Here is an 11147-nt window from a genome sequence, read left to right as displayed (position 1 = left end):
AATAAAACAGTTCATATAAATATTATAAGCAGCTTATATAAATAGTAAAAGTGATCTAAATATTGTAATATAATTAACAAATAATTGGGTAACACTTTACAATAAGGTTCATTAGCTAACATTAGTTTACTACATTAGTTAACATATAATAATGAACTGCATTTATAAAGCATTTTTTATCTTTGTTAATGTTAATTTAAACATTTACTAATACATTATTCAAATCTTGTTAACATTAGTTAATGCACTGTGAACTAACGCGAACAAACCATGAACAGCTGTATTTTTATTAACTAACGTTAACAAAGATTAGCAAATACAGTAACAAATGTACTGCTCATGGTTAGTTCATGTTAGTTAATACATTAACTAATGTTAACAAATGAGACCTAGTAAAGTGTTACCAATAATTGCATAGGCCTCTAGAAATTAATATTATGCTTCGGGATACCTCCCTGAAATGACTTTTTGCAGGTTGGGATGTCTGCTGTAATGCTGCGGGAAGTTTTTTGTTTACTTCCTGTGTACAGCGCGGTTCACAACGCAGTTTAGAGAGTGCACGTGCAGTGGGGAATATAGCATCCAACACAAAAAACACAAAATAAGAAACTATAGTGAGATATAGTGAAGCTAAAAGCTTTTGAGTGTTTTATTTTATTTGGATGGCTGTGTATTTTGCTGATTGACAGCGATTTCTGTTGAGATACTCGTGTGGTGTGTAAATAGCACGAAATTGATTCTCAAAGAAGCGTAAGTGTTTACATATAATCAGTATACGAAGAGTTCTGAGTATATGATTATTGAGTTTTGTGTGTAATTTTATGTGGACCAGTGATATTGAAACATAGTTATTCTGTTTAATTAAGAGGGGAGAAAGTGCTTCGTAAGCCTTCTGTGCGTTTCCTGGGGAGTGTGAAGCATCAGAAGAAAGAACGAGTCTGTCATATGCTGTGATAGTGTGTGCATGTGTCAGAGGGGTGATAAAAAGTAAGTTTGAGACATTGTATTTAATTAATTTTCTCTATAAGCTTATTTTGAAGTTATTTACTGTGATGTAACACTGATGTTTAAGTGTAAGAGAAAGTGTTATGTGGTGTAAAGATACTTTTAATGTTTGAGCTGTACTAATCACACAAAAAGATGTAACATGTTATGTATGACTGTGTTTTTGTGTATTCTCATGTTACTCAATCAGCCTTATTTAGTCTTCTGTGCATTCAGGTGTTATATTCATGTGTCTGTTTGTTTTCTAAAAAAGGGCTGCTACCGTTGTCTATGTTAGCTTGTTAAACAAAGAGAATTCTGTCTTTTACTAAACAGAAGGACATACACATTGTGATAAGAGAAGCAATTTTTATTGTTTTATTTTATTTCCACAAACTTTATTTACAAGCTCTACCTTTCCATCTCTACAACTCCAAAGTTTGCATAATTAACGCTGCACTGCTTAACGTGCAGTCTGAAATAAAAGATCCCCGTTTAAATTTTATATCCTGTGTCCGGTGTCATCACTAATCCATGTCCCGGGCTACATATATAATGAAACGTTTTTTCCCCATTTTGTTTGTTTGTTTGTTTGTTTATTGTTTGTTTGAAAGCAGAGGGTGTGTTCTTTAATTTGCGAAATCCGCATGACCTATTTATTCACATGCTTGCAGAAAGAGCCTTACCAAAACAAAGTTACAGGGTTGCTATTTTTCATGTTTTCTGGGTTGGTAGAAGCACTGGGGACCCGATTATAGCACTTAAACATGGAAAAAGTCTGATTTTCATGGAATGTCCCCTTTTACAAGAAAAACAACATACTGATTCAGCAATAGGCTATGTCTTATAAATTAGCCATAGAGATTCCCTAAGCTGGTCAGCAGTTAGTTAAACAATCACTAGTTAGGTCATAATTGATTTGTATAATCAAAATACATCATTTTATTAAACTATACAATAAGTTGTATCCAGTTATCTAATTAACATATTGTAATAAGATGATTGACATGGCTATACATACTTTAATACTTTGTTTCAACGACGTGGGCACTAGTGATGCACGGGTCGTCTCGTAACCCGGGTTGGGGCGGGTAACGAAATTGTAACTTTAATGCGGGGCGGGTTGGGGCGGGTCATTAAAAACAAAATTAAAAAACTGATATGTTGCGTCTAATTCCCTGTAGCATATATGAAGAGTTTGGTTCCAAAACGCGATAAACGCCATTTTTGAAAAAAATGAGTTACTGCCAAAATCAGTATTATATCAGGTCAGTAGTTAAAAGTAAATTCTTAATTTTACGCAAAATCCAATATCCGCCGTGTTATTCTGTCATCTTTTCTCCCTTTTTTCCCAAAATGCGATAAACGCCACTGCTCCTTTTTTACAGAACGCAATAAATCCATTTCTGATATTACAGCCCACCAGTCACGCAATGTAAACAAACAATGGCGGACGCGCTGAGTCCACGGAGTCCTAGTTTTCCTCATCTACTTTGTACTTTGTGACAAACAAACAAAACAAAATAATACTTTAATTGCATCGCTAAACCTGTGATGGTTTTCTGTGATGGGAAAGAAACGTAAGCCATCAGCATCTAATATTTTCCCTGAGAGGCACTCGGGAGACGGGTGCTTGTTCTCCCGACAGCAAGCTTCTCATGCTAACACATTGACCCCAGAGGATCTTATGAAAAACTTTCCATAATTTTACTCAAAGTCAACGAAAATCGAGCAGGACCAAAAACATTTTACAGCTGATCTCTGTGAAAGACGATAAGCGAGGACGTCAAGTAACCGCAATGACAGTGATCTTAATATGACAAAGTAAGTGTTTTGATTAATGACATTAATGTTTATATTTTTAATTAGTGTGTACAACTAGTCAACTAAATGAATATAACATGGCAAAGATGAATGCACATTTATATAGGCGATTGATTCAATAGATTTACAGCATTTTGAATAAAAACTTGTCATGGATTTTTTGCATTTTGTGGAAAAAATTATCCGTTTTTATAATAAATCTTTGAAAATCAACTTATGGATTTGAATTTTTTATGTTTTTATAACCTAAAGATGCTATGTGAAAGTTTGTAACAGAAAATAGTTGTTTTCATCTTGTCACTTTCTTGGTATAGAAAACACGTTTTTACCAAAATTTGTCAAAATGGATTTATTGCGTTTTGGAACCAAACTCTTCATATATTAAATATTTGGGGATATATATTTTTACATTTAATTACGTTCTTTGATAAGGTTAAACGTAGGCCTATGTGGCAACATAACTTCCGCAACGTAACTTGCGCAACGTAACTTGCTATCCCCAAACCTTTGACGTCACGGAAGCGCCAAGTAGCTCCCGCTGGCTCCCAGCCACAATAACAAAACAAACGGAGAATTAAAAGATGAAAGACGATCTGCAGGAGAAATTAAGGTAGGGAATTTGTGAATAGATAATACAAATGCTGCTTTTTTGTGTGGTGATCTACTTTTAAAATGATAAAGCCGACAAGTTCTACATGTTAAAAACACTTTAAATGCGTGGACTATACTTCATATATCTCTACATTGGATTTAGGGATGTCACCATTACTCTATTTTCTTGAGGAGTTAAAAAAAATCCTGGAGCACATGTCGAGTACTGTTTAAAATAGCGGAGATTTAGTGAAACAAACTTGAAAGAAAATTACAATAGTATCAGAAGCATATATTAGCACAACGCTGCCTCTCTCTCTCTCTCCCTCGTTCGCTCGCTCTCGCGTGCTTCATCTCGTGCATGAAAGCAAGAATGCAATGCGATTGCATGCTTGTAAATTTCGGAAGTTTACACGACTGAGCTGCAGCGGGCAGGCATAAGATTTATAAAAACACATATGAGAAGAAAGGCACAGCAACTCAAAAAGACTTAAGTGGAGGCATGGAGCAGCATGAGAATACACAGTTAACTTATGTGCGATCTACCAGCATTGCCTTTGCGATCGATGTATTGGACACTCCTGGTTTATCATTATCCTATCTCTATATTAATATGACCATGCTGGATTCTATGGCTCATTGGTGTATGTTGTTGCCAGTTTACAGGGCGATGTAATCTAATGGCTGTTTCCAAGCACTCTTAGGCTGAAATAAAGCCTCTTTTTATTTACATTACAAATGCCTAGTATGTCTATTTTAATGGTCGCGGGCGCGGGGCGGTGCGGGTTGTAAAAATAGATACAGTGCTGCGGTGCGGGTTGGGGCGGGCCAAATATTTCATAAAAGCGGGACCCGCGGGTTGGAAAAAACGCCGACCCGCGCATCACTAGTGGGCACCATTCTTACCTCTCTCTCTCTATCTCTCATCTCTACAATGTGTAATGTGATCCTCCTGCGCAAATGCGCGTTCTTGAGGTTCTGAGTGAGACACGGAGCGGCATACTGATGTAGATTAACTGAGCACATAGTGACAAAAATGATCGACACGTCGTTTAAATGAGCGGTAAAAACCCGGTTTTGTCGTGGGTGCACCGCATACACGAGTGTGTGAAGCCTATGAATGAAAACACGTCATTATTCGCGTCAGTTCACATGCACCAGCGCAGCGTGTACATTGGCGCGGAACAGAGCGAGACCTTCAGTCTGTGTGCCGGGGCATAGCCCCGGACAGTCCTTGCCCAATTTAAACCCTGCACATGTATCCGAGTCCTGGTCAGAAGGTAACGTCAGATTCTGATCGAGTCTGAAACCACATGATCGGATCACGTGATCACATCCCTATTTTTATCATGGTGATTGCTTGGTCTATGTCCTGGTAGAGCAGAGAATATTCCTCGCGGGAAATTAGGCTATTTATGCTGGAGACCAGGTAGTTATGTGGAGCTGATAGATCGATTATTAAAGTTTTTTCCCCGAAAATGTGCGGTGGCTACTCGGATAGGGCTGATGCGAAAATTTTAAAGAGGGGATTCTCAAAAGGGCCGATCATGAAGCCCGACTCGACTTCTTTTTCGATCAAATCGTCTACTGTATCTGGCTCTGCAAGTGCGGATTGGAGATTGTTGCATATGAAACTATGGGAGAGCAGGCATTTAGTACCAGGATTAAAACCTTGGAGGCCGGATAGTAAATAGTTAGTACATTTAGTGTCTGGGTGATGTGCAAGTTCAGATGAAAGACGAGAATAATTGACTGGAGTCGATAAGTAGTTTCTAGATTTTTTTATTAGAAATCCTCATGACAGGGCATATGGTATGGGCATGAGCCCCGCCACAATAATTGCAGACATGTAAGTATTTGCAATGCTGTCTCACGCATTTCCCCCTGTTGAAGTTTCCGCACACCTGGCTATTAGAGAAATGGTGATTTTCCGGTGCTGGATTTGTGGTTGCTGGGCGAGGGACGTAGCTGGTAGATTTTGTTGCTGTTGGTTCTGGGCAGGGTGCTATGGCGGGATTGATTTGAGGGCATGAGGTGGTAGAGTGAGCTACTGATGGGCAAACTGCGCATGAGATGTTTTTACAGCTCAAGAAAACTTTGTTGTGGAGATCGGAATCCAGCGGGCCCCAATATTGACACTGGTTCCACATTTTTTCAGAAAATAATTTGTGGTAGGTGTAAAAATGTGTTCCGCACCTGTTAGAATTTGATTCTTGATGGTGGCACCGGAGGTGGTTCCAGAGCAGCAGCCTTCGGCGGGGTAGGTAGAGGGGTTGCTGGAAATAGAGTGTATGGAGGTTTTTGTGCAGGTATATTGGAAATGAGATGAGGCGCTGAAGCGCCTGGGTCTTGGGGTAGCCCGTAGAAAGATGTAGAATGGAAAGGAGGAGATACGGGGGGCGTCGCCGTTTGCGGAGCCAGCCTCACGCACGGATTAGCCCCTGGTGCTTGAAGAAGCCCGTATGATATAGAAGATGGAAAAGTGGTAGGAGGCCAGTGCGTTGTAGCTGACTAATGGTGCCCTGCAGGAGCTGGGGGCCATTGGTAGGAAAAGGCAGGAGGATAAGAGAGAAGAGGCTGAGTTTGAGCGGCTGGCGGAGGCATCCTCACACCGTCGTTTTCAGCCAGAGAAAAAGTGGAGGTTTGTGAAACCAGATGTTAGAAAGACATGTTGGTTTTTTGATTTGAGAAATTTTGTTACCTTCTTTGATGTTGGTGGATTATTTCCCACGGAAATGTAAGGGCTGTAAAGTTGATGTTTGCTCATTTTACAAGAAAACTTGATTTCGGAGTTGGTGAGAGCTTGTCTTAGACCCGCAACGGTCTATTTCCCAATGGAAGGGATGGATGGTGAAGCCGAGCCGTATGACGATTTAGGGGATTGTGAAGGCTGTCTTGAAGGTGGAGGTGAATGGGTATTGCATGGTTTAGGAGTGCGGGCGGCAGGTCTTGTGAGCTTCCGCCTGCGAACCGAGGCGTGGAGCTCTGCAGAAGGTCCGGGTTGGCTCGGTATTCCCTTAGAGCCAGTAGAGGGAAACACCTTAGAGCCAGTTGCCTGCTTTAAACCGGAGGTTTTCTTTACCCTGGTGGCTTGCAGTGGAGCATCTAGCTCGTTATCGGATGGATAAAGAGTCATATCACTCCCTGGTTAAATACGGTGTACCGCAGGAATCAGTTTTAGGTCCTATCCTGTTCTCCTTATATATGTTACCCCTAGGAGACATTATCAGGAAACATAACATAAGTTTTCACTGCTATGCGGATGATACCCAGCTTTACATCTCCTCACATCCCAGCGAAACACACACATTTTCTAAGCTAACAGACTGCATTAGCGATGTTAGTGACTGGATGGCACATAACTTTCTTAAGCTCAACTCCAATGAGACAGAGATACTTTTTATTGAACCGAATCACTACAAACATAATGTCAGATTACAAGTTGCACATAGATGGCTGCACTGTGGTGCCATCTTCCACGGTTAAGAACTTAGGTGTGATGTTCGACAGCAACTTATCCTTCGATAGTCATATCGCCAACGTCTGCCGCACAGCATTCTTCCATCTTAGAAATATCTCAAAAATATGCCATATACTATCTACATCTGACACAGAGAAGCTTATCCATGCTTTTATGACCTCTAGAACAGACTATTGTAACTTGTTACTCAGGGGATGCCATGCAAATCAGGAAAACAAGCTTCAGCTAGTTTAAAACGCTTCTGCAAGGGTGTTTACTCAATCTAAGAAGTATGACCACATAAGCCCAATTCTGGCATCTTTACACTGGCTTCCAGTTAAATATCGCATACAATTTAAAATATCACTAATCACCTACAATGCTTTAAATGGCCTATCACCCTCATATCTTACAGAATTACTATCAGAATACAATCCATCACTCACACTACGGTCGCAAAATTCTGGTCTCTTGATTATCCCTAGACTATCAAAAGTGTCTAAAAGTGGAAGATCCTTTTCCTACTTAGCCCCTAAGCTTTGGAATGATTTACCAACCGATGTCCGAGAATCAGATACAGTCGATCATTTTAAATCTAGACATAAAACTTTTCTCTTCAACAAAGCATTCGCATAATTTGTCTAGTAAAGGTACTTAACTCGCAATAGTTATTTTTACGGAACAAAGCACTCACGGTCATAACACAGACCAACCAAATAAATAAATAAAAACCTTATCTGCATGAACACTTCAAAATGAATTGCATTAAATAGTTTGCCACCGTTTGCCACTGAACCTTGTGATGTCCTAGTGAGTCACTGTGTTCTGTTTGAGATACAGGTGATTGACAGATTGGATGACGTAGCATCGCACTTGCACTTAATCAGCGCTCTTTAAAAGCGATCCGTGTGAACTGATGAGAGTGAGACGAGACGTTGTGCTTGCTGGAGTGGTTTGCCCGTCATGTGACTACCGGTGTGTCTCGAGGGATATGGAGTTTGCGGGAGACCGCAGCCGCATTCGAGGAGTTCTCGTTATGATCCGCCTCACCGAGAACGGCTTTTGGACATTAATCTTCTGTTGGTTTTGTTGACTTTAATTGTTTACACTTGTATCACTTACACGCACCTGCTGACACGCTGACAATTCATCTACACTGACTACTATACATTTCATGTTTACGTTCTTTAGTTTAATAAATTGCTTTGCAAATTTAGCGGTTGTGTGGTGTCTCCCTGGTTTTGTTGCGTTCCTTGACAAAGAACCGTAACAAATGGGGGCTCGTTAACATATGCGTTCGTTTGATTTAAATTAAAATATAGTTTTGTGTAACTGTGAAAGGAACAAGCAAATCATTGTTTATTCGCATTATTTGGGAGATGCACGCTTGAGTTTATATTTAAAGATGTCCCGCGAGTTCGAAGGTAGTCGTCATTGAAGGTAAGTGTATTTTTATTACGTTACAGATAAAACATTGTTCATATTCCCCATTAGGTATTAGCAACGCTTTGCGTTGATTTATTATTTTGCCTTTTTTATTTTTGTGTAGGCTTTTGGGTGAAGCACACCGCCGTGGTAACGAATTGGGCTATTTTGCTCAATTTCGAAACTGCCGGTATTTGGTGTTTAATGCCGCTTTACTCTTGAAAGCTGCACGAAGATTAGGCATAGAGTAGTGTAGAGGGTGGTTAGGCAGTGTAGAAGGGGAAAGCGTGAACATATGTTTGATCTGTAGCTGTTGTTTTTAAATGCACTTGCTTTTCAATTGAATAAATTAGCCAGCAAGTTTAAGATTTAAATATGGCATCCATTGAAGAATTTGTTAAAGCTCCATCACTTTCACTTCACTTCACTTTATTGTCATTGTCATTGTAGTTCCAGAGAACAGCAACGAAATTACGTTGGGGCATACAACCACAATCATGATTACATAAATTAAGGTGCACCAACACCAGGAAACAGAGTGATACAGTGATATAGACATAATTAATACACCCGTGCAAAGTCCAATGAGGGAGGATTGGAGAACCCGTTAAGCAACCTCACAGCATAGGGATATAGGCTGTTAGCCAGTCTGGCTTTACTGGCACCAATAGACCTGTACCGCCTGCCTGAGGGCAGAAGCCGAAATAGATGATGAGCTGGGTGGTGCCAGTCCCGCATAATGCTGTGTACTCTCTTTAAACAACGAGTGTCAAACAAAGTACTGATCTCTGGGAGAGTAACACCAATAATTCTGCCCGCTGCTTTTACCACTCGTTGGAGCGCTTGCTGATGGGCCTTGGTGCAGCTGGAATACCACACCAGAAAACCATACGTCAGGACACTGCTGATGGCACAGTTGTAAAAATTGACCATCAGCTGTCTTGGAATCCTAGCGTTCCTTAGCTGCCTCAGGTAGTAGAGGCGCTGCTGGGCCTTTCCTACCACTGCGATGGTGTTAGTTCCCCAAGACAGGTCCTCGGTCACCAATACTCCAAGGAATTTGTAATGTGGCACCCTCTCTACCAACCCATTGTCAATAGAGAGAGGAGAGTGATTGGGCCTGCCCTTGCGGAAGTCCACTATAATCTCTTTTGTCTTTTTAATATTCAACTCCAGGTTATTGTTGACACACCATGATGCTAGATGTTGGATTTCAGCCCTGTAATCCTCCTCATTGTTGTTGTAAATGAGTCCTAGCACTGTTGTGTCATCGGCAAATTTAACAATAAGATTGGAATGGAAAGTAGCAGAGCAATCATGTGTAAATAGAGTGTAGAGCAAGGGGCTAAGCACACATCCCTGGGGAGCCCCGGTGTTTAGTGTAAGGGCAGAGGACGAGTACCTGCCTACTCGTACACTCTGTGTGCGATTTGTCAAAAAGTCCACAATCCAATTGCATATCGAATTGCTAACGCCAAGATGCTGTAGTTTGGCCCGGAGTTTAAATGGCCTGATTGTATTAAAAGCCGAGCTAAAGTCGACAAAGAGGAGCTTCGCATAGGTGTTCTTGTGCTCGAGATGTTCTAATAGAGTATGCAAAACGATAGCGATGGCATCCTCAGTCGACCGGTTCCGTCTATATGCAAATTGGTGTGGGTCTAGTGACATTGGGATGAAACTCTTGATGCGAGTGCTGACCAACTTCTCAAAGCACTTTGCCGGAATGCCGGTGAGTGCCACCGGTCTGTAGTCGTTCAAATGAGTGGCATTAGACTGCTTTGGAACAGGAATTATTGTAGCTGCCTTAAAACAGGGGATCAGAGGATGTGTTGAATTTGTTTGTGAAGGAAAAATTGTGGGAACTTATAGACCATTTTAAAATTCGTGACGTAGATAAACGAACAAAGAAAAAGGAACTTCGTTCTATCGTGAGAAATTGGTTGATTGAAAATAAACTTTTAGTCGTTTCCACACAGAAAAAACCTGAGGCTGCGAAAAATCCGGTGGATATTTGTTCAGGGTTGTCTTTTGAACAAAGAAAAGAAATTTTGCAAATGCAACAGAATCATGATAAGGAATTGGTCAAGGAAACTAGGATATACGAGTTTGAGTTGGAAAATTAAGAACTGAGAACTTGCTCAAACAACGTAAAATTGAATTCGCACAGAAACAATTAGAGGTTGAAAAATCGACACGCGAGTGTGAGTTGCAAGCGGAGCGTTTAAAGTTAGCAAGGGAAGGCAGATTACCAATTGACCCTGGTGAAAGAAACTATGGTGGTTTTGACATGGCTAGTAATTTAAGATTGCTCCCTAAATTTAACGAACATGATCCGGATGTGTTTTTCTCTTTGTTTGAGACTCTTGCTGAAGAAAGAAATTGGCCAAATGCTGTACGAATTGTTATGCTCTAAACTGTGATTACAGGCAAAGCACAGGAGGCATATGCAGCTCTTCCGATGGAGGACCGGCGAGATTATGATAAGGTAAAAGTGACAATTCTAAAGGCTTATGAGTTAGTTCCTGAAGCATACCGCCAGCGTTTTAGGAACTGGAGGAAAGGTGAACGCCAAACACATTCTGAGGTGGTAAGAGAACTTGTTTCACATTTTGATCGTTGGTGTACTGCTTCAGATGTGGATAACTTTGAGAAGTTACGTGACCTTATTATTTTAGAACAGTTTAAGAACATTGTACCTGACTACATTGCCACATATATAAATGAAAAGAAGCCAAATGATGCGGTTGAAGCTGCAGTTCTAGCAGATGATTACATTTTGACTCATAAAACTGCATACAGAGATGACAGATCAGTGCGTCACTACAGTAATTTTGCTGAAAATAGAGTTGCATCAAGGAAATTT

At 40.5% G+C, this 11147-nt stretch overlaps 1 long non-coding RNA gene across 1 annotated transcript; it reads left to right on the top strand.

Moving 5' to 3' along the window:
• The first annotated feature begins 473 nt into the window (after positions 1–473).
• On the top strand, positions 474–1555 carry LOC129422674 (uncharacterized). Its single transcript, XR_008637504.2, has 3 exons — positions 474–750; positions 867–987; positions 1259–1555. It is a non-coding gene; the product is annotated as an uncharacterized lncRNA (long non-coding RNA).
• Positions 1556–11147: the final 9592 nt, after the last annotated feature.

This window comes from Misgurnus anguillicaudatus, chromosome 16 (genome assembly GCF_027580225.2).
Source record: "Misgurnus anguillicaudatus chromosome 16, ASM2758022v2, whole genome shotgun sequence".
NCBI lineage: Eukaryota > Metazoa > Chordata > Actinopteri > Cypriniformes > Cobitidae > Misgurnus > Misgurnus anguillicaudatus.
This window is presented reverse-complemented; position numbering and strand designations above follow the sequence as displayed.